Source organism: Apodemus sylvaticus, chromosome 2 (genome assembly GCF_947179515.1).
Source record: "Apodemus sylvaticus chromosome 2, mApoSyl1.1, whole genome shotgun sequence".
NCBI lineage: Eukaryota > Metazoa > Chordata > Mammalia > Rodentia > Muridae > Apodemus > Apodemus sylvaticus.
In genome coordinates this window covers 165,426,678-165,450,166 of record NC_067473.1, presented here as the reverse complement: position 1 = coordinate 165,450,166, position 23,489 = coordinate 165,426,678, and the positions used below count along the sequence as shown (strand labels likewise).

General features: G+C 39.0%; 1 long non-coding RNA gene across 2 annotated transcripts in view; it reads left to right on the top strand.

The window, feature by feature from the left end:
• The window catches only part of LOC127679278 (uncharacterized), a 59,240-nt gene that overhangs the window by 14,717 nt on the left and 21,034 nt on the right, over nucleotides 1–23,489 (top strand). For both annotated transcript variants that reach the window (XR_007976724.1, XR_007976723.1), the window contains exon 2: nucleotides 23,008–23,122. This is a non-coding gene — a long non-coding RNA (uncharacterized LOC127679278). The remainder of the gene's footprint in view (nucleotides 1–23,007; nucleotides 23,123–23,489) is intronic.

The window sequence follows — 23,489 nt, the reverse complement described above, 5'->3', positions numbered from 1 at the left end:
CTCAAGGAAGTGAAATGGAGCTGAATTCAAGGATATTAAATTGAATTAAGGGAATGGTGACCTTGGGGCAAGCTTCCACAGAACTAAATTTGGGTCAGGTGAGGTATGTTGCTGCCAGCAGCTACAGTGAACCAGGTCCTGGCAGAGAAGCTGAGGGATGAATGGGAGAGGGGTGAAAGGGATGAGGGCCAGGACAATATTTCACTGATCGAGCCTGAAACTTTAATGAAAGTCAGACCATTTAACAGTTTGGGAACCACCACCCCCCCCCCCCCAGCCTCCAGTCAAGTTCCTACCATGTGGCATGACTCCCCATTATGGCTCTGTACAGAGGTAGTATAAGTCTTTAATCCCAGGAGGCAAAAATAAGCAAATTGCTGAGTTCAAGGCCAGCCCAGAACAGAGCAAATTCTAGGTGAAGAAAAACTTAAATCCAGGATTGGTGGATCACACCTTTAATCCCAGTGCTTAGAAGACAGGCAGTTAGATCTCTGAATTCAAAGTCAGTCTATGAAGCAATATCCAGTACATCCAAGCTTAGGAATTAAAGGAGTTGGACTAAAGGCAGCTAATGATAATGTAATAGAACAAGTTGGCAATGCTACAGCACCTGCAAGACTCAAAACTCAGCAGCTTCAGCCATGTGTCTCTGGCTTTACAGTCAAGAGGAGAAGGAGACTACTGGGCCAGTTGATGCCGGTTAGCTGGAGCTAAGAAATTAGTGTCGATTAAGAAGAGACCAGCATCTCTGGGTGGTGGTGGCTCATGCCTTTAATCCAAGCACTTGGAAGGCAGAGGCAAGCAGATTTCTGAGTTCAAGGCTGGCCTGGTCTAAAGGGTAAGTTCCAGGACAGCCAGAGCTACACAGAGAAACCCTGTCTCAAAAAAAAACAAAAACAAAAACAACAATAAAAAGAGACCAGCATCACTGAGATACAATCTTCTGGGAAGTGCTTTCTGAGAGCACCAAGAAGCTACATTTCAGAGATAGCCAAGGTTGTACCTCATGCTGCAGCTGTACTTGGTAATATGTAAGAATCACCCAGATGGTACTGGTTTTATAGATATGAATGCACCATGAAAAACAGCTGAGGCTTGGAACTGTCAGAGGCCATGAAAGGGCATTGGTAAAAGTGCAGCCTCATTTGTAGTTGACAGCCCAGAACTGCCTGGATGCTGTCATGTTTCTGCCTTGAGGACAATGGACTGAACCTCTGAACCTGTAAGCCAGCCCCAAGTAAATGCTGTCTTTTATGAAACTTGCATTGCTCATGCTTTCTGTTCACAGTAGTAAAACCCTAACTAATACAGAATTTGGTATGGAGGCCCAGTCTTGTTGTACCTTTCCTGTCCAATGTCCATGTAAACAAGGTGATAAAAACTGGAAGCATGTGTTATATCAGCTGGACCTTAGATGATAACTCAAAGGTACAAGATTTTGAAAGTCATCCAGGGCAAAGTCATATGACACTTGACCTATGGAGATATTTAATCACATGACAAAGCTGAAGCACTGTGTTTAAAGCTACAGAACATTGAGATGCTTGTCATGCCAAATACACCACAGATGGCAATCATAGTTATTTACACCTTTGTAATCCTAGTTTAGCATTATGTAATTTAATGAGTCCAATCTGAATTGCATATGAATAACTTGATAGTGACTTGTTTGTTCTGTTTAAAACAATTAGAAATTTTAGCATTTTTCATTGTTCTTGTGTTGTTCATCTGGGTTATATTTATCTGCGCCCTAGTGGTAAACAGCATGGATACTAATTTAGAAAAGCATATAGCTCAACCAAGCAGCTCGATCAAGTGGTAAGTAGTGTGAAAATGATTAACTGAATGCAACATATGGTCCTTAAGAGACACATTTCACTCAGTGTAATAAAAAAAAATAGAAATAAAACCAGATTCAGAATGTACATATTACAACATTCATGGTCAAGATTGAATAGGCAGTGAGACTGCACTAAAAATAGAATTTCCTGGTCTGAAATAATCATAGGCAGATTCATAGAAGATAGAATTAGACATTTTTTAAACTAAAGATTTACTTTTACTTGTCTGTATGCCAAATACCTGAGGGCTCCCAAGGAGGCCAGTACAGGGCATCACATTATGTAGATGTAGAGGGGAGTTGTGCTGGCATCATGGTTTTTGGGAATAGAACCTATGTCTTCGTTAAGAACAATAAGTGCTCTTAACTCACTGAGCCATTGTCCCAGCTCTTAGAGTTGGATTTCTTAACAATTATTTTAAAACTTCAGCAGGTGAGGGACAAAAGAAGGAGATTAGACTAAAACTCAATACGAACCAACACAATCCTGAATGGCGTATTCAAAAATGCCAATTCAGTAAGAGACTTAAAATTCTAAATCACATCCTTGTTTTCTTGTATTTTCTGAGCCCCTCATTTATTTATATTAGCTGAGCACCACACACTTAGCAGTCTTCCCAGGTGATATTGGTAAAAAAAAAAATAGAAAAATAAAGATGTTTAGGTATTCACATTATATACCCAAATGCATTTTTGACTGTTGTTTAAAATTCACCCTATTTAATTAATATATTCAAATAATCTCTTGTGCCCCAAATAAATAATTGAAATAAGGTAGACATAATAATATATCAGTTTCAATACATTTTCCTGAAATTGTTGCTAATGAATATTAAAAAAAAAAAAAGAAAGTAAGCTAAAGAAATTCAGTGCTACAAAGAGAGCTCCATATAAGGCATATAAAGGACTCCTTTAGCCTGAAGATAAAGACAAATAGACACATGAGGCCACAGAAAAGAAAGAAACTACACTTGAAAATGGTTAAGAAAGGAGTAGGTTAAAATAAGCAAATGAACCAAAAATAAACAAAAAAGGAGTATAAAGTGACAAGAAATAATACACACCTTTTAATATAATAATATCTTGAATATTAATGGTCCCCAGGCAAATACAACTGAATGGCAAATTGGATTAAAAGATGGAACCTACCTACTTATTGCTTCAAAAAGCATACCTTATAATCAAAGATTGACACGACTTTAGGATAAAAAATTGGAAAGTAATATTCCTGCATCCTCTAACTGTCAATACTAAGTTTTAGAATAGCTCACACTTTTTCTGTACTGAGATATGCTCAGAGTGAGATTGATGGTGCAATGGATTTGTTTTAAATATTGGGAAGGATCTCTTGATGTTTTTCATGATGGTCATGTTAGTTTTCATTCTCATGGGGGCAGGCCGTTGTCCTTTGTTCCATAATCTTTTATCTAGTTTGGTAAGACAGAGGGCAGGATTTGAACACCAAACTAACACTGACTATTGTGGTGGCTTCTAGTCATAGTAGGTATGTCAACACATACTGACTCAGATCTGCCAGGTGGATTACATACCTATAACATTCTCAAATAGACCTGATATTTTTACCCTGTTGAGATTCAGTGAGACATGGCTTTCTGGTAAAATTTCCCCCTCATAGCTTGAGTTCTAGAGAAATCTCAGTAGGATCCTATTCAATAGTAAATTAGTGCTGGGGTGGAAGTAACAGAGACAGGTAATTTACCTAATTTGGGTATGGGAGTGTCATGGGAAAACATTCCTATCACCATATCTTTAGGAATATTTGACTACATAACTAACACCCACATGTGATGAATCATGGCCCATTAATAAGGACTTATCTCATCCTCATCAGTATGAGAAGGCTGGTACCAGTCAACACCATTGCAAAAGGCCATGTGCACATTATAAATTATGGGAATGTTCCCCTCTAATTTGGGTTCTGATGGTGTCGATGCTACCAACTGTTAGTTTCTCTTCTATTCTTCTCACAGAAAGAATCCACCTAATTTGAGCAAAAATTTGTTTATCAAAGCAAAGTAATTCAAAATGAATGTAAACTCCAGAGCAAGACCAGAGCAAACTGCCTGAAGGTGGGTGGCAGCCCACTGAATTCTGTGTAGTAGAATTTACTATAGTTTCTTAGGGTCCCAACTCTATAATGCCAATGTTACGTTCTCATCTTGAGAACTTCTGTCTTACATTAAGGAAGTTATTGTTCCCTACTGGGCTTTTATTGTTTGTTTGTTTTTGTTTTTGGCATTGCCTACTCATTAGCGTATTTATTGGTGGCATGAATGCTCATTAGGAAAGTACCCTGGTTGTCTTCATTTTTTATATGACAGGAGGAGCCCAACTGAACCTTCAAAGGTATCTAACTATAAAGGAACATTGCAACCATCAGGAAAAACTTCAATCAAGACACAGCCAGAATCTTCTTAATGACATATGAAAAGGAAAAGGTTGGGAATCTGGCACAAAAACTCCTAATTCTACCACTAACATGTCATATGATCAAGAGAAAAACATCTTCATGTTGCTGAGCATTAGTTCCTTAAATATATAGGATATAAGCAGTTAATGTTTAGGGAAGATATTGACATATACATGAATATATGATAACACTTACACATAGTAGTTGCTCCGTAAATGGATTCAACAAGCAGACTGAGCACAGTGGGTATAGAAAATTGGATTCAGACACAACAAGAACCACAACTCATACGGAACAGGATTGGATTCCTTTTTGTCTCAACCCAGGGGCTAGTGGGTCTATGTTGAATCACAGTACCAGTCCCATATCCTGAGTTTCTGCAGATTCCTACAGGTGGAAATGAGACCAGAAGACAAGCACTGACACAGGCAGCTTCTGGATGACTACAAGGATGAGTTCAAGACCAGCCTGTCTCCAGCTGAGGAGGTCACATATCAGGCAGTAGCAGAGTTCTCTCACTGCTGTGCCTTTGCCTCAATTCATCTCTTCATGGAGTCCCTGGGCATGAACAACAAATCTGATATAACTCTAATGCTCAGTATGCTAGTGAAACTATGAACTTCCCTCGACATAGCATCTGTAAATGTTTCTACATTTTATTTTCCATCCTTTAGCTTCTTTCTTCAATCTGACCTTTTCAAGAATTTATAAGTTAAATTAAAAATTACAAAATTTAATTTTTAGTAAAATAGATGTGAATTGAATATTCAAATTAGATTATTTGAAACTTCCAGGTCAGGATTTAAAATAGTCATTGATCAATTTCCAAATCTTCTTCTCTTATACATTATTTAGTCCAATAGAAAATAACTGTTCTTTTTCCTTTAAGAAGTCCTTCATGAATCCTTATAATCAAAAGCAAGTGAGAGACTTAAACTACATGTTTGTTCAAGACTTCCTTTCTTCTACTAACCTTCTAAAGCACTATTACTCATGCTTGAAGTTCTTTCTAGCTCCTCACCAACATAACTCTATGTAGTGAAAAATCTCTGTCTGTCTGTCTCTCTCTCTCTCTCTCTTTCTCTCTCTGACTGGTTCCCAATTTGTTAGGAGAGTCTCATTGCCCAGCCTGACAGTGACACACTTCTTCAACAAGGCCATACCTACTCCAACAATACTACACCTACTGATAATGCAATTCCCTGGGCCAAGCATATTCAAACCACCACACTGCCTATTAGGGATCATGTGCATCCATTAGGGATCATAAGCACCAGCAGCTCGAGGGAGCAGGACCAGGTGCCTCAGCTCATAAATGTTAAGGTCACAAAGCTTCAATACAATTCCCAGCACCAATACTTATAAGCTGTGTGACTTTCCATGAGTTCTTACTGTTAAGGCTGTCTTCTCCTACAAAACCATGGTGGTATAGAATCTCTATGAAGGACTGTTTGACTGACATAACTCACAATTTCTGTCAACCTATATTCTTGGGAAATTCAAGCCACACAGTTCTCTTGTACAGCCATACTGCATGGAAATAATGTGAATTATCCACAGTGGACAAGGTATGGATATTGTTGTGTAATGTTATATGACATTGGCTTTACCCTAGGCTGAATACCTTGAGCTTCCAAATACTATGAAGAGGAGTAATGTTTATGTGGAAAAATTATGAAGCAAAAGCTCTTGCCTCACTTAACTAACATGCTGAGTCCAATCAGGCTAAAGGGAAAGAATCAGCCCTTCACAGCCAAGTTACAGAGCCAACTGATACTACCCTAGTCCCCTACAGGCATCTAAGGGCAAAACATACCCTTGTTAAATCCTCTTGTGTACATCTGATATAAAAGTCAGAGGTGGTTTCACAACTACATAAGACCTTCCTTAACTAAAAGGAATATTTCTAACACTCCTAGTGCACTGACTGAAACGAATGCTACATTTTATGTGGACTATTTTACACACACACACATACACACACACACATACACACACACACACACACACACACACACTTATCAATGTTAACTAAGCCCATGCTATATCAGGTGGCTGTAATTTTCACAATATGATGTGGACAGTAAGAAATGCTGTGTGATCTGAGGTGAAACAAGACTACTATGGGAGGATACAGTGTATTAGACTTGAAAAATGAGATCATCAATTGTCATTACTGTTGGTGAGCTATCAAGAACCAACTTTGACATACAGAGGCAGGATGCAAAGGTGGCACAGGGAAAAACACTGATGGCTTCTGGCAACTAACTCTTGCTGTTCTGAGGCCATAGCTGATGGCTTCTGACAATAATACTAATAGCAGTAGGGGACTAGGAAAAGAAACTTAACTAGATGGGTTCTTTACTTTTTGACTTAGGGGCAGCTTGTTACCTTGCAAAGGGATTGGAGCTCATTATCACTTAGTAAGCCAGAGAGAAAGAAAACAGAGAACATTTTCAGGCACACACACACATACACACACACACACACACACACACACACACACACACACACACACATACACGATGGGTAGATGGAGTAAAATCCCAATAGCCACACTTAGTTTTCTTTTTTTAACTTCTTTATACCCCAGGACAAAAAATTCTCTGTGTAAGAAAAATGTACTTCACAGATAAAATTTACACAAGAAGGAATTACAACAGGATGTTGATAATAAGTTGAAAGCAGTGTTTCATTCTATAAGCTCATTGTAAGTTCTAAGCAATTAGTTTTACATGCCTTTGCTTTATCAGAGTGCACACGTGTGGCCTTATCCTTGGATCTGACCTAGAATGAATGTTTTTCCTTGATCATTAATTTGTTCCAAGCCTATTCTTCTTCCTAGTGATATTTACAAGCTTGTAGTGTATGAGAGCATACTGAACTCCTTTCATGCATCATTTACTAAATACACTATGAGGAGGGGCACATTCTACTCTTCATTCAAACTTTATTTTTTTCTGAAAAAACATCTGAAACCATCTCCTTAAACATTCTATTATTCTATATTTCCTAAAATTATTTGAATCAAATCGGGAGAAAAATCCTTAATACATTTGAACAGCATTAATTCAATGCAAGTTCATCTACATATTGATCTACAGGAAATTTGTCCAATAGTGAGAGCCAAAATCCAAGAATCAATCAGAATAGATTATAGACAGAAAGGGTCTTTCCTACCCATGTCAGAAAAATGAAGAATACAGGCAGGACATGCATGAAAAAGCACATCAGCAGCAAGAAGCAATCCTGGAACAAAGCTCCGGAGGCAGTGCCTCTCCAAGATGCACCCATTGCAGCCATGCAAAATGTTATGCTGTCTCCGGAAACTTGCTTGCTTACCACAGTCGTCCCTGCAGGGCTTCTGACAGTAAGCTGTATTGATGGACAAGGAGGCAGAAGCAGACACCCCAAATATAAGATCAAAGTATTTATATCAGCCGAGAATTTCTCCTGAACATTTATGTGATACAGAATGACTAAATCCATTTCATAACTCTAACAGGTCATGTTTTTCATTTTGTGTATGAGGATTATTTTACATTTCTCTCTCTTCTCACTATTTCCACCCTTGAAATTCTGAATGTTTTTGTAAAATAGTATTATCTTTATACACTCACTATTTAGATGTTTTTTTGCTAGAGTCTAGTATTCAGAACAGTCATAATTCAAATTTATCATAATATAGCATAATATAATGCAGTATAATACAATATTGGGAGAATATGTTTAACCTTCATAAAAACATACATTTTCTCATCTGTAAAATGAGTGGACAATATCTACTTCATAAACTTTTAGGATTTATGAAACAATTCTTATAAATTTAAAAGCATAGTATCTGCTACAAAGCACCATTCAATACACAGTAATGTTTCCGCATCTCCCTCCCCAAGAAGTGATGCTTTTTTTTTTTGGCTGAAAATGAAAGCCTATTTGGGTGATTTTGGAAGTCACTATTCCTTCACATTAAGATAGAAGGAACAGCATAGACATCCTGCCCTGTTTGAGCTCTTGTGGGAGAGATTAGACTTTGGGGAACACCATTTAACACTGAAGAAGTCACGTGAGCTTTAGTTATGTGGAAGTAACTGCTTCAGGCATGTTTTTGTATCCACAGAATGCTAAGTCATCTCCATTATCCAGACATTTCAATAGCTTCCCCCTCAAGCTGATAGTAACCTGTAGAATGTTTTCTAAATCCCTTTCCATCTGTCACCATTCCTCCTGACTTGATCTCCACAACACACCTGGCATGTGTGTTCCTCTATATCATAGACATGTTCTCCTTTTATATTTATATGTAGCATGTAATTTTAAAAACATGCTGGCTCCTTTGTCTGGGACCGCACCCCATGCTCCTGACTCAGCTCTGGAGCTCATGATCCTGCCAGCACATGTTCCTGACTCAGCTGCTGCCTGCCTCAGTCTGGATTTGTCCATTCCTCTCAGCTGGCTTCACTAAACTGCCATCTACCACACAGGATGCTCTCCTTCTCCTGCACACCTTAGCTCCACGAAAGAAAAAAAACCACTAGACAGTTTTATTATTTTAAAACGAGCCAGGTCGCACAGTTTCTGGGCACAGAAATCTCCTGCTGTAATCTTATCAGCTAACCTATTTTAACCATTCACCAATGGCGAATGCCACCCTATTAAGCCACCCAGGATCTTAGATGTTGTTAGTTGTTATGTGCCTTCCATTCCAAAACCTGGCCTAAAGCCCTCCTCTTTCCTGGGTCCCTTCTCTTCATCCTGGCATATGGAAGTCCCAACTTTACCTTTTGCCCAGCAAATAGCTTCTGACTTCATTATTGACCGAATCAAGAATCAATTAGGGACACAATACCTCCTCCTACATTTGCAGGTCCAGCTTTCTAGAAGACTCATCTCTCATACATTCAGCCTTGGTCCCCTGCATCTTTCAGGGCTGGACTTCAGCACTGTCTATCAGGAAAGCTTGTTTTGATTTGTTTGGTTGACATGATGACATGATGTTGTCTCTAATGACAAAAATCTTAATTTCCATTTAAAATGTTAATTAATTAATTAATTTGCTGGCAATCACCATCACACACTACACATTTCTAGAAACCCTATAAGGAAAAGATGTGTATGTTTACAGCTGAATCTTTATCATCTAGAGAACTACTGACACACAGTAGATGGTTATATCTGAATCAATAAATGAATGAATGAATGAGCTCTGTATACATTCCAGCCTTCCTACTATCAATGCAAACATTTTGTCAGTTGGTCACAAAGCAGATCACTATCAATGTTCCTTTTTCTGTTTTGTTTATTGTTTACTGAGAGATATGACTTCCATGGTGTGGATTTCCCACAGTTTGAGCTGTCTAGTTAATAGAAGCAGGTTGATTCTGTTTCTTCACTACTGGGTAACACACCTTGCTGGCTTTATTCTACTAATTTCATCCTTCAGGTTCATATTCAAGCTGATGTGTGTAGGATCATAGTCACAATGAGGGTAGACAAATTTTCTAGCCTCTTGATTTTGGATCATGAGCATAAATGTTGAGGCAATCTCCTTGTCTTTCTTAGCTCTCATTTCTACACTTACAACAAGCCCCTACTTTTGCTAAGCAGGGACATGAGCAGAAGGTAACACGCTTCTTTTATCAGACTAGCTCACTCAGATCCTCCTAGCTGTACCAAAGCCTCTACTTACTCCTGATCCTGAGGTGAAGATGAAGGTAAGATGTTTTAAGATATTTTCCTGACTTTAACTTTTATAATTGAATAAATCCTAACCAAACATCCTTTAATATTGATAATCACATTGTTCTCACAATGTAGGAATAATGGCCACATTGAAAATGGTGCAGTGTTATTGATATTAGTAAGTCCAGTTGGGTCAGAGAGTGCAGTGCTATCTCATGACAAATTGACACATTTTTTTCTTCCTCAGTTTCTGGTCCCTTTTCATAATCCTCATGTCCTGTTATCCTCTTGAGTATTACCTCAGTCTTGCACATTATTTCACAAAGATTACTAAACTCTCTGGCAGAAGAGAGGGCTGACTTTCCCTAATGCTAAATGTTAGGGGTGGAACTGCAGGAGAGCTGAGCAGAGAGTCTGTCCTGTACCGGGATCTGGAATGGGAAAACTATTACAGCTAGTTTGCAGTATCTCTAATAACATTCTGCTGCTCATATTTGCAAAACATTATTTCTTCAGGGTTCTTTTAGCTAAGGCTGAATAGGAGAAGCCCTGTTCATGTTTCATGAATATTACTTGAATAAAAGGCAATGTGTAAGCTTTTTCTCTCTAAAGTTGTAGATATCTGCAGGTAAGCTGTCCTATACCATTAACACCAATGGAAACACTGCTTAAAAGCAACAGGTTTCCAATTAATTTCTGTGTGTGTGTATGTGTGTGTGTATCTGTAAGTATGTATTTGTGACTGCAAATTTGTGCCTGTTTATGTTATTTTGTAGGTGTGTGTGTGGTTATGTGTGTGTGTGGTTGTGTGTGTGTTTGTATCTGTGAGTATGTATTTGTGACTGCAAATTTGTGCCTGTTTATGGGTTATTGTAGGTGTGTATGTGGTTGTTTGTGTGTGTGTGTGTGTGTGTGTGTGTGTATCTGTGGGTTTGTATTTGTGACTGCAAATTTGTGCCTGTTTATGTGTTATTGTAGGTGTGTTTGTGGTTGTATGTATGTGTGCTCACTCTCGCACGCACACACACATGGACATATATGCAACATGTGCCTGGTTACCACATTAGATGTTGAGATCATAGAACAATTTTCAGGAGACAATTCTCTTTCCGGCAAAGGCACTGGAAATTGAACTCCAGTTGTGAGGTTTCTGCAGCAAGTATTTTTTTTTTAACCTGAGGAGTCATCTCACCATCCCAAAGCAATGAGCTAAAATTGTAATATAACAAGAGGGACTTATATCTAGAATATATACAAATTCCAAATGGAAACAAAGTCATTTGCCTGACAGGAAAGATGGGGGAACCTAAATGTCTTTACCCTGCCATAGACTCTTGATGTGTTCATTGTAGGCAGAGGCTGGGAGATGTCATCAGTGACAGATTCTAAGTTCTGTGATGCTAAATGAACACAAGGGAATCTATTGTGAATGTTCTGCAGTCTGTGCCCACATCCACCCACGCTTGCAGCTGAGAGTGTCTCTCTATTGAACTCCGCATCCATTCGGCCCACACAGTTTACAGGATTTCATCTGTGAAACAAAAGATGTAACACATGATCCAATGTGGACTTTCTGTTCTCCCTTTAACCATCTGTTCAGAGTTACTCATTCAAGCCCCAGGGTAAACAAAGCACTCAATCTTCAATTAAAATTTCATGGATTCTACCCCACCCTAGTTCCAGGAATTATACTGTACCATGTTGTAAAAATAAATAAATGTGGAACTTTCTGGTGATATTTGAGATGAATTAAACTGTAACATCCTCCTAAAATATCCATGTTGTGGACAAAGCTGAAGTGTGCAAATAATAACATAAATGTGGTGTTAAAACAAAACAAAACAAAAATATCAGACAAAATAGGAAAAGCAATGAGGAAGGAGCCACACATGCCTGTTACCATTGCCTTGAAGGTCCACATGGATATACCAGTGCTGGCCTGAGCTAAGGATTCCATCTGTCAGAGCAACAGGGAGTGGAGGACTTGTATCTATGGTATGTGCTAGTTCCTCCAAAGATTTTCAATGTAGAGCCTTAGAGCAAGGTCTACAAATGCCCCCAAGTCATATATTCTCATATCATAGTGAAAAAGAAGAAAAGCAAGGATTTTCTTAAAATCTGTGACCACAGTGGAATTGTTCCAGGCGCTAGCAATTTCATGGTAGTAGCTAGAGTCTGCTGGCTGTGAGTTACAATAAACAGGGGCTGTACACATACAGCATGATTACAAAGTGAGAGGAAGCCAATATGAGGGTCTCATAGATCATTTAAGACTCAGTGAAATGTCTTCAGCTCTCTCTGTTAGATAACAGGCATTTCACTCAATGCCAAGCACAGGGCTCTGCTGAATGTCTCATCTAAATCAAAGATTTGACTATTTATGTGAGATTTTCCCAAGTTGCCCATCTTGAGTGATTCTATACATTTCTAGAAAAACTAGCAACTCTAGAACATATAGACATTTCAATATATAAGCGACTCAGGGTTTATTTTATATAATAATTACCTGGAAATTTGTTAGCAATGTATGTTCTTGCCACAAAAACTCCTTCCTTTGTCAAGACAGTGTAGCCTTACCTGGGGGAATGTATGACTAAACATACCAATATTAAGTTTGCTCCTAGAGCACATTTAAGTAAGCAATCTTCCAATCAATGAAAGCTGAGAGAGTGAGTTAGAAATATCCGTTGAGTGAAGAGAAGTCTGGTGCTCTAACCAGAAGATTCAAAGGATTATTGAGGACACTAAACTTTAGCTGTAAGTTATGAAGCCATCTGTGACTACAATGAATTCATAGTAGCTCTGCTAAGAATAGTAGGTCGAGGTAAAGTAGTTTCTAATATAGATGCTTACAAATGCCTCCATGATATGAAGTGTAAACTAACTGGGAAACACAGCCAGAGATAAGTGCGATATTTTTCATATTTGATCACTTGCTTGTTACACAATATGAGAAGCAACTCCAATACAGTAATGCAGCCATTGTTGCACAGGTTAAGAAAAAACATCCTGAAATAGCATTACTGGAGAATTTAGCTGTGGTATTGAGCTAATAATGCCTTTGATTACCTGCTTGTCAGAATGTGTGTGCAGATAGATAGATAGATAGATAGATAGATAGATAGATAGATAGATAGATAGATAGATATGCATGTGTGTATCTCAATTCAGATTTACCCTAATTTTATCATGATAAAACAGAAGGAATGAGAAAGAGAAAGAAACAGAGAGATAGACAGAGCATGGGTAGAAATGATTGCAATGTGGTATTATATACAAATAAGGAAATATTAAATCAAAGTCAAGTGGTGAGTGATTGTAAGTTATCCAGGGTTTTAGAGTATGGCCATAGTAAAAGTTATGCCAAGTGTCTCAAGAAGAAAAAAAGACAAGTTTTTAACTATAAGCTTCTTTTTATATCAAACCCTTCTAGATTAATAATGGAAGTTAGGATGTACAACAACAACAGAGTAAACATAAGTCATCATACTCTTAAATATGAAAAGGAACATGATAAAGGAATAAAACTTTGCAAGAAGGTGAAAATATGAGTCAGAGAGCGGCAGGCACGAGTTAAGATCATATGCTTCAGGCTCAAAATGCAAAGCACGATGCCATGAGCAGAACAGCTCACCAGGAAGCTACAAGAGCTCCTTGCTCCACGGGGCACTGCTTGAGACATTGGAACACACACCAGAGCAGCTCTGTGGGAAGTTCAGACACAAGCTAGGAGGTTGTACCCCAGTCCATTTAAAACTGAGGAGATATCTTACAGAGAAGGGAGCAGGCAACTGAGGCCGCTCCCACAGTTCATCCTGCAGGAGATCTGGGCAGAACATTCCCACACTGTTGAGAGACAGACCCACCCAAGGCTTTCTCAGAAGCTATAATACAAGTGCAAAAGGAAATTAATTCACTGTCTTTGCCCAGGATTGAACTTGCCAAGGCCTGAAGATACGACCTCAAAGACTTAATGCTTCAGTTCCTGGGAACTTTTCCCCATAAAAACCAGCATCATCAGCCCCAAGGCCACTGTGTGCTCATTTGTCATGCACTTGAGATTCTCCATGTTCCCTTTGTGCATCACTGCTTGGCTAGCTTCCTGCTGATTTCATCCTACTGAATGATAGCTTTCTCCTGACTCTGTCCCATCTCTCCTCCTGAAAATAGTGTACAAAATGCTGTATTTATTAACAAGCTTCCTTGGCATAAGATGTAACTTCTGCAAGCTTTAACCTCCAAACCTCAAGCCCACATCTTCGAACTTCTTTATCTCTGATCCCTCAGACCTTTTTGCTCAGGACCCTGTAACTGAAGAATACCATGACAGGGTCACCACAGAGAGGCTCCTTCTTCTCAATGAAGCAAAGGGCATGAATGGAATGTTCTAGTTCACTTTTGGATATCATATGTGGATTGCCAGACATCACAAAAAGAGAGAGCCGGGAAAATTGGTTATTTTAAAATAACCTTAACCTGACAAAAAACTTATCTCAGAGAACGATCCCATGCAAAGAGTAGGAGATATAGGACTGGTCATTTCAGGTGCTAAGTGTAGAAAAAAAGCAAAAAGCAAAAGATGATCCAACAAAAGAAAGCAAAACCATACTTCTTAAATTAAACATCACAGATGCATACGTTTCTTGGAAAATATTTTTTGCATGTGTATTTGATTATTAAACCAATACCTCAGTTCCAAACATGGAATATCCTATAAGATACTTCTAAGGAATACTCGAGAGGTTCCCAAAACAATACAGGTTATTGCCTTTGTTCTTGATTTTACACAATTACTGTTAGGCAAGGCCATATTACTAAAGATACCACATATTTTCAGAACATAAATTAAGCAAGCTGGAATTGACCAGAAAACCTCTAAGCTGATGTTAAACTCTGATAAGGCTGGAAGGTGCTGTGCAGGCTTCTAAGGGAGAAGCCATCAGTAGTCTAGCCCTACAACATCAATCAGCCATACAAAGTAACTACTGATGCAATAAATGGTGTGAAGGTTATGGGGGGGTAGACAACTGGTTTCCAATTGGATTTGAGATCTCCTACTCTATAGGAGAGAGCTCATGCCTGGTGTTATAAATGTGTTAAAACCTAGGGCTATGGGCATCACAGGCCCCAAGGGAGGAACCTATTGTTGTTTATTTGGTCATGTTATCATACTGCTTTCTAAATATACGTTTTTTTGTAGTCGGTGATGATCGAACTGCAGAGAATGAGTAAGTGCGAGTGCTCAGCCTGAAAAGAGATGTCTATATTAATTCCCACCCAGGGAACAACATAGAGGAATCAAGTGAAAAGAAAGTAAAAATACCCAAAAAACCTGTCTTCTGGAAATGACATAGTCATTGCCCTCACAAACTCACAGTTGCTATGTTTATCCTTATAAAATCAAGCCAGTCAAAATTCCAGCAGGGGCTAGAAATAGTTGTACATTCCTTTAATCCTATCACTTGGGAGGCAAATATAGGAGGTTCTCTGTGAGTTCAAAGCCAGTGTAGTCTACACAGTGAGTTCCAGAACACCAGACTACATATATATACTTTTTCAAAAATGAAAAAAAGAAAACACTCAACATGGTTTTGGAGGGAGTCACAGGGCCCCACTCCTTCCTAAGAAGCTATTAATTAGCAGTTGATAACTGTTATGAAAAGAAGAGTCACTTTTCTTTGTGGCTGTGACCTCTGATGGGTTGTTTATGCTCCAGAGATGTTCTCACATCTATGCATGTACTTGTAGCATTCATTGAACTCAGTGGATTATAAATAAAAAAACAACAAATAAACAAACAAAAAAGCCATGGGAGAAGGATGCATTGAAGAGGGGTCTGAGCACGATTGGAGGGAGATGATATGATCATAACTCATTGTATGCATATATAATTCACGAAAAATGAAAACCTCTGTGTACATCTCCCACCATCTCAGATGTACAAACAAACTCATTAGAACTGATGAGGTAATTAAACACTTCAGAATATAAAATTAAAATGTGAAGATCATTACTTTTAGGAACACCATGCATCACTTAAAAGCAATTTAAAAGAATTTTTTTAAAGTTCCTTTTCCAATTTCATGAAGCAGACTGAACTTTTAGGAATAAAGCCATTTATAAGTGTGAAGAACATATGCAGTTAAAAGAATAAAATGTTGTTAAATAAAATTAAGCAGACACTAACCAATACAATCTTGAGTTAATGGGTTAGATGACTTAATATTGTTGGGATTGTCATATTACTCAAAGTATCAATAGATTCAAAGCAATCTTTATTAGAATATTAATAACATGTTCACAAAAATAGAAAATATTAAGCTGAAATCTAAATGGATTATCAGAGGATTTTAAACATTAAAAACAGTGTGGTACTGGCAAAGATACAAATAGACTGAAGGGAATAACACAAAACCAAGAACATGAACAAATTGTCATGTGTATATTCCAATTTTCTGGACAATTGATGCAACTGGAAAAAGTAGTCTCATCAGTGAATAATGTTTAGAAATCTGGAAATTCCCATACAAACAATGAAATGTGATTCTAATGTTATACTACTACATTTTTAAAAATTAACTCAAAGCAGATTAAATATCTATGGCAGTTTGAATATTGATGGCCTCCATAGATTCATGTGTTTGAATGTTTGGACATAGAAAGTGGCATTATTAGGATGTGTGGCCTTATTGAAGGAAGTATGTCACTGTGGAAGCAGGTCTTAAATGCTCAAGCTGTACCAATGTGGAACATAGTCTCTTCCTGCTGCCTGCAGATCAGGGTGTAGAACTCTCAGCTTCATCACCAGCACTATGTAGACCTGTATGCTGCCATGCTTCCCACCACAAAGATAATGATCTAAACCTCTGAAATGATGATACAGTCCCAATAAAATGTTTTCTTTTATAAGAGTTGCTGTGGTCATCGTGTCTCTTCATAGCAATAAAACCTTAAGACAATAGCTAAACACAAAAACTAAAATTATCAAATCCCTATAAGAAAAGATAGAACTATCCATGACTTTGTACTTTGTAATGATTGTGACAACAATGAGAAATAGACAAATGGGACCACATGAATCACAAGAACTTTGACAACAATGGTTACAGTTGATAAAATAAAAGGAATATTATTCTGGTGGCCTGTATAAGAATGGCCGCCATATATTTGAAGCATTGACTCCTAGTTGGTAGAACTGTTTAGGACAGATTAGGTGTAGCATTATTTGGAAGAGATATGTCACTGGTCATGGATTTGAAAATTTCAAAACTCTACATCATTTCCAGTAAGTTCTTTTTCTGCCTCCAATTTATAGATCAGGATGGAAGCTGTTAGCTACTTCTCCTGCACACTGGCTGTCTGCCAGCTGCCATGCTTCCCACCATAATGGTGATGGACTAAATCTCTGGGATCATAAGCCCCAATAAATGTTTTCTTTAATATTGTTTTAGCCTTGATGTCTCTTCATAGAAATAGAAAAGAATCTTAGACATAAGTTGGTGCCAGGAAGAGTGGTGTTGCTGTGACAGAAAAGACTATGTTATATTTTAGAGCAATATGGGAGATTTTCAGATTTTGGACTATGAAAGTGTTTGAAAGCTATAAGTAATGCTTAGCAGGCCATTCTAGTAGGAGATGAGAAGACTGTGGTATGGAGAGTAATTAGACTATGGAGGACCAAGAGGATTCAAGGGGGAACTTCTTTAGCAACTGAGTTAGACACCATTTTTGGGATATTTTGATAAATAATATGGACGGTTTTGCCCTTGTCCTAAGAATCTCCATGAGGCTAAATTAAAGAGTTTAGAACTACTCATTGGCAGAGATTTCAGGGCAGCCTAGTATTGATTCCTGTGGTTATTAGTGATTACATTATTATTTATGTGATTATGTAGATCTAAAGTGAAAAATGTAAGGAGGACTCCAAGAAATATGAAATGTACAATTTAAAGTGAGAAACAGCAAAAGGAATTTGAGTTGAGATAAGGAAAATGGAATTATAGGTGTGGTATCCTCAGGGAAAATCTACACCCAGATAATCCTGAAACTTTTGACAAAGGCCTAAGGAACCAACTGTTCCTAAAGAGCAACAAGGAGTCAAAGTTTATGCAAATGTAACTCAAGGAAGGGACCAAGTTCCATTCCAAGCAGGTAGTAGAACTTGACAGCATTAGCCACATGATTCTGGCTTTAAAGTCGAGTAGAACACAGAAGTGCTTGTAGATTCTTCCTCCATGGTTAAGGAGTGCCTCTGACACCAAATGTACAGCAGGGGAATTCCTTCATTGAAGCTCAGAGATGCCATTGTGTGAAAGTTCTGAAAATGAAGCCTGAATGGCATTGGAAACTCCAGGATTTTGGAGATGCCAGAGGTATTGAAAAACCACCAAGGAGACCTGTCGACAGGAAATGGAACCAGCACAAGTTCCATTAATGAAGAATTGTGAAAATTATGAAGATGGAACCAGCACAAGTTCCATTCATGGAGAATTATGAAAATAATGAAGATGAATTAGTATGTTGCAATCAGCAAAGATAGAAAAGAAAATACTAGAGCCCTTTGACATCTAATGTAGTATAATATATGGAGTTTGCCTTGATGTTTTTAGCCTTGCTTCAATCGAGTATTTCATTACTGTGTCCCCTTTAATCCCTTTTGGAAAGGTAATATATATTTGTGCCATTGTATCTTGGAAGTACATAATTTGGTTTTCTATTTCACCAAGGGTTACAATTAAGAGATTCCTTTGTGTCTCAGAAGAGACTTTGGGCTTTGAACTTTTGAACAGTCATGAAACTGAAAGATTTTGGGACTTTTGAACTTTAATTAAATGCTTTTTTCTTTAATAAATTACTATAAGTGTATGGGGGCCATAGGAGTTGTGGTCTTATTGCAGTATGTTACTTAGTGAATTCAAAAGCCCATTTCATTCCTGACAACTTCTCTCTCTGCCTCCTTGCTGATCAGCATGTAAGCTCTCATTAACTGCTTTATTACTATGCCTGCCTACAGCTGCCTTGTTCCTTACCATGATGATCATGGTCTCTAACACTCTGGAACTGGGAGCCCCCAGTATACACTTCTTTTCCAAGTTGGGCAATGCCCAGAATATAACAGTAAGGCCACAACTGCCCCAGGTCCTGGAATGCTGGGAGTTGTGTGTGCTAGAAAACAACAAAGCTTCAGGGTAAAGCATGATGAGCTATCAGTTTTTCCTTATACACCCTGGCAACACATGGATCAGGGAGATTCTAGCTGGAAAACTAAAAGCCCATCTCTTAGTCAGTATTTAATATTTAAAAAAGCTTCAAGGTTGGCCCAAAATGATTTTTGCAAATTATTTAATGTGACTGTTTTTCAAATGAGCTCAGACACAGACAGTTGGGGTCACGGACTCCTTCCTGGTTTAGAATTCAGTACCCCTCAGCTGACTGTGCTTCTTTCCACAGAACACCCCTTGAAAGGGTTAACTCAGAAACTTTGGAAAGGTCAGAGAACACTGACTCCTACCAGAAGGGCAAGTATTCCCCTTCCCAAAAGGGAGAGGCTAAATTGCATTCCTCAGACCACAGTCTGGTCCCTGCCCTTAGTAAAGGGCCAGAGTTCGTTGACTACCTTCCTCATCCCCTAACAACCAATTAGTTTAAAGGTAACACTGTTCTGCCAATCACATTGTGCCTAATGACTGCTGCCTGAGAACTGGCTAAAAGTTCCGTGCAGCAAGGAGTGTGTGTCACTCTGTGTCCATGTGCAGGGTGGCCCAGCATGCTGAATAATAATAAACATCCTCTTGCTTTTTGCATTTTTTCCCTTCTCTGTGTGGTCCACTCAGGAGGTCTCTCCAATAAGTTAAGACTCCCTCGAGCCTTACATTTGGTGCATTGGCTGGGAAACTGACTTCCTGTGGGAACAGGCTGGGGTATTGAATTCAAAGTCTTGAGCACATAACACTGCAGTTTGTTTTCTGTTTGTCTTACTGTTTGTCACGCTGATTGTCACAGTCTGAGTCTGTAAGCTTGTCTGAACTTTCAGTTTGATTGCAAGTGTCTGATAGGCTGGAGGCTTGGAGAGCCTACTGTGTCTGGTGCATTGAGATCAACTGGCAGATGTGCCAAAGGTCTAGACTGCAGGGGTCTGGGGGATGCCCCACACTTGGAAGAGAGCTGGAGAGATCTGCTCCTTCTGAAAGTGGCAGGATATTAACAGCAGAAGCTGAGTCCTGGTAAGATCTGGTTTATCTGGTTCCTGCCATGGGTAGGGGCACCTGGTACCTGTAACTGGGCCCATCACTGTTTTCTCTGTGTGAGTTAATGTCTTGTTCTGTGTCCCTGGACCTAGATGCACACCTGTGGCAGGGTCAAGCTGTTTTTCTCTGTGTTTTTTGGTATTTCATTCTGACCCTCCTGTAGGAACCTTGACTTGCAAGTGTTCAAAATGCCAGGAGGATTCAACCCCCAGAAGCTAGAGTCCAGCCATGCAGGTGGTCCTGGCAGATCTTTCCTGCTCCTCATTCCTCCCAAGCCCAGCACCCATGTGCCATCCCAGCTCCCCTCTTCAACTCAGCTTGGGTGCAGGCTGTGGCAGGGGCTTGCAGGCGGGCCAGAGGTGGGGGCAGTGGGGGACTGCCTAGCTCACTTCCCCTGTGACTGTGTGCTGCAACCAGTGCCATGATGACTGAGACGACCCAGTGGGGAAAGTGGCTGGGGGGTGGGGTGGGGTCACCTGTGGCATCAAACCATACAGCCCAAAGTGTCACAGTACCCAGATACCCATCATACCTCCCGACTTCCTGGGGAGCCCGGGCGGCCCATCTCCCACCCCTGCATCTGTCGCCTCTCTCAGGGGAGAGGGTCCGGGGGATGTGATGCGTGCCACCAGAGGTCAGATGGTTATTAGTCAATACATTCTGTGATTTTTTTTTCTGAGCATTCTTACTCACATGGGGAGTGCCCCTTGAGTGGAGAATGGGATTCAGATTGTCTTTGACTTCAGGACTGAGGGTTTCTTAACTGGGGCAATTGTGAGAGCTTTAAAATCTTTCTCATGTTGAGCAGGTAGTTCTCAGAATAGAGAGGAGGAGGGGTCTCTGGAACCCTAGTCATTATTTCTCATTGGCTACACAAAAATGCCCAAATAGAGACTTGTACAGACAGTATCTTAGCTTATTTCATTTGGTTTAAATTGTTTTGATTTTCATAATGGGTGTGATGTTGTGTTTTGTGGCACTATTATTCCTCTGGAAGATCGGTAAAAATGAAGGTTTTTATGGTTACTGGCTCAAGGATAGGCTAATTTGAAAAAAAAGTATTCTGTCTTTGCGTTTTTAGAAAAGGGTAATTAGGCTCTAGACATCTTCCAGAGCTATTTAGATCAGTAATGATGGAGACTTCCAGAGGACTAGATTCCAGAATGTCAAACAAAAAAATCTATTTTTGTGATACTAAAATTTTGTTTTGGGTTGTTTATATTACAGAAAATACAGCCAGGTTGAGTCTCCTGGTCAAACACATTGAGTTTGAGGAGACCTGCTGCTGAACTGACCTGATTGAACTCCTGAGGTCCTGGACTTCAGCTAGATCTAGTCAAGACACAGGAATCAGAGACCAACCAATTCCCTCATTTTCCCTCCCCTCCCCCACACCCTTATTAATATCTCAACACCCATACTCAGCTTGAAGAAGTTACAAAGAGTTGCCAACCAAGTTTCCTGGGATTTGGGGCTGGAGAGGAGTGTTATTAACTTGTATTTCTAAAGAATGTAGAAATGGTCAGATTTGAAACAGAGAGGAAATAGGATTGATTATATAGCCAAAATTTCATTTGATAAAAATCCTTTTAATTGTTACTAAGTTAAAGTCATAAGTTCTTTTTGTTACAGAATTCATTTTGATTCATTACCAAGGTTTGCATTGGTATAAATTTCTTCTATTGATACTAATTATTTAAAAGTACAGGGTTTAGACCCAGTCTTTCTTCATAGTTTTTAAAACAGATCTGAGACATTCAAATTTAGGGCCAAATAACAAATAAAGGCTCTGAGATTATTGTTATGGTGTTTTCAAGATTTTAATCAAAACAGCTGAAAGTTGTCAAGGCTTACCAATTCAGAGATGCTTTAGATAGTCTTCAAAGGTGTCAGAAGTCCACAGAATGTGACATTCTATATTATTCATTTAACTTGTTGAGAGAGACTAGTCTGCTCCTGACAGTGTCACTGTCTTAGATTCAAAGAAGAGACTGAGCAACCATGAGTTACTCCAGCTATGGCAAGACAGCCACTAGGCAAAAATTGCATCTCTACATCTACAAATACTGTCCAGAGAAAGGACACACATACAGATTTAGCATAGCTTAAATCTGCCGAGACAGAGTAGGTGAGTCTTTAATATTCCTGTTTCTCTAATGTCTGTCAGGAGTTCATGAGCCAGAAGGCTGAAGAACTATGCTCCATCATTTTGAAGTGTAAACTGTCCAGGTGTTCAGCGGTCTCTATCATTTGACTATATTTTCAGTTAATATTGCTCACTCTTTGATTTCTGACAGTGTTGAAGACTGTTAGTCTCATAGCCAGCCCAAGCTGTTTAACTTTGAGAAAGCTGATATAGATTTAAATAGATGGTCTTCAGATGACATAAAATGTATTGCCAAGACATGAGTCAGGTGTTAATTCTTATAGTCTTCTAAGATAGAACAGATAACAAAGATTCTGTTTGATTGACAGAGATGATAGAGTGGGTGTGAGGTGTACCTTATACTTTATAATTTTCAAAATGGTAATAGTTATGCTCAATTTATATTTAGAAAGGTTTTATTAAACAGAAAAGGCAAAATGTTACAACATTTCCTATCCATTCACATTCGGGCAGTGAGAGGCCAGTGATTAGAGGAGAGAGAAAAAGAGGAGCTAGGGAGAGGGAGGAAGAGAAGACCATAGGAGCAGAGCAGGAAGAGACCTAAGACCACCTCCCCTGATACCTCAGTGGCTCTCTCACTAAGGGCATATTTCCCAAGAGACTGATTAATCTCTTTGATATTGTTTTATTTGTAATACAGGAAAACAAAATGAATACCCCCTGAGACTCGGGGTACCATCGATTGACCACACTGTTGTGAATGAAGAGTGGGCTTTCCCTGACTAGACCTGACTGGGACTTTAAAATGACAAAAGGTAAGGGGCACCTCAAGGTCCACCACCAGACTCTATGGGCAGGTCTCAAGGAGGGCTATATGGCAAATCAAATATTTGACCAAGACATGTGAGGTTAAACAGGGACCACAGCCTTGCTAGAGAGGATCCTAGAGGCACTATGCACTCTATGACCCCAGTGGCAAGGAATATACAACTAGTGGGACAATGGCTTTTTTAGACCAGGCTAGTAGAGATATCAGGAAAAAGGTTCAGAAGCTAGAGAAAAGAAATAAGGCTTTGAGAGATTTAGTACAGTTTGCTGAAACATGGAAACAGAAGACAAAAAGGAGCAGAGAAAGAGAAAATAATAAATCTGTAGAGAGATTTAGTACAGGTTGCTGAGAAA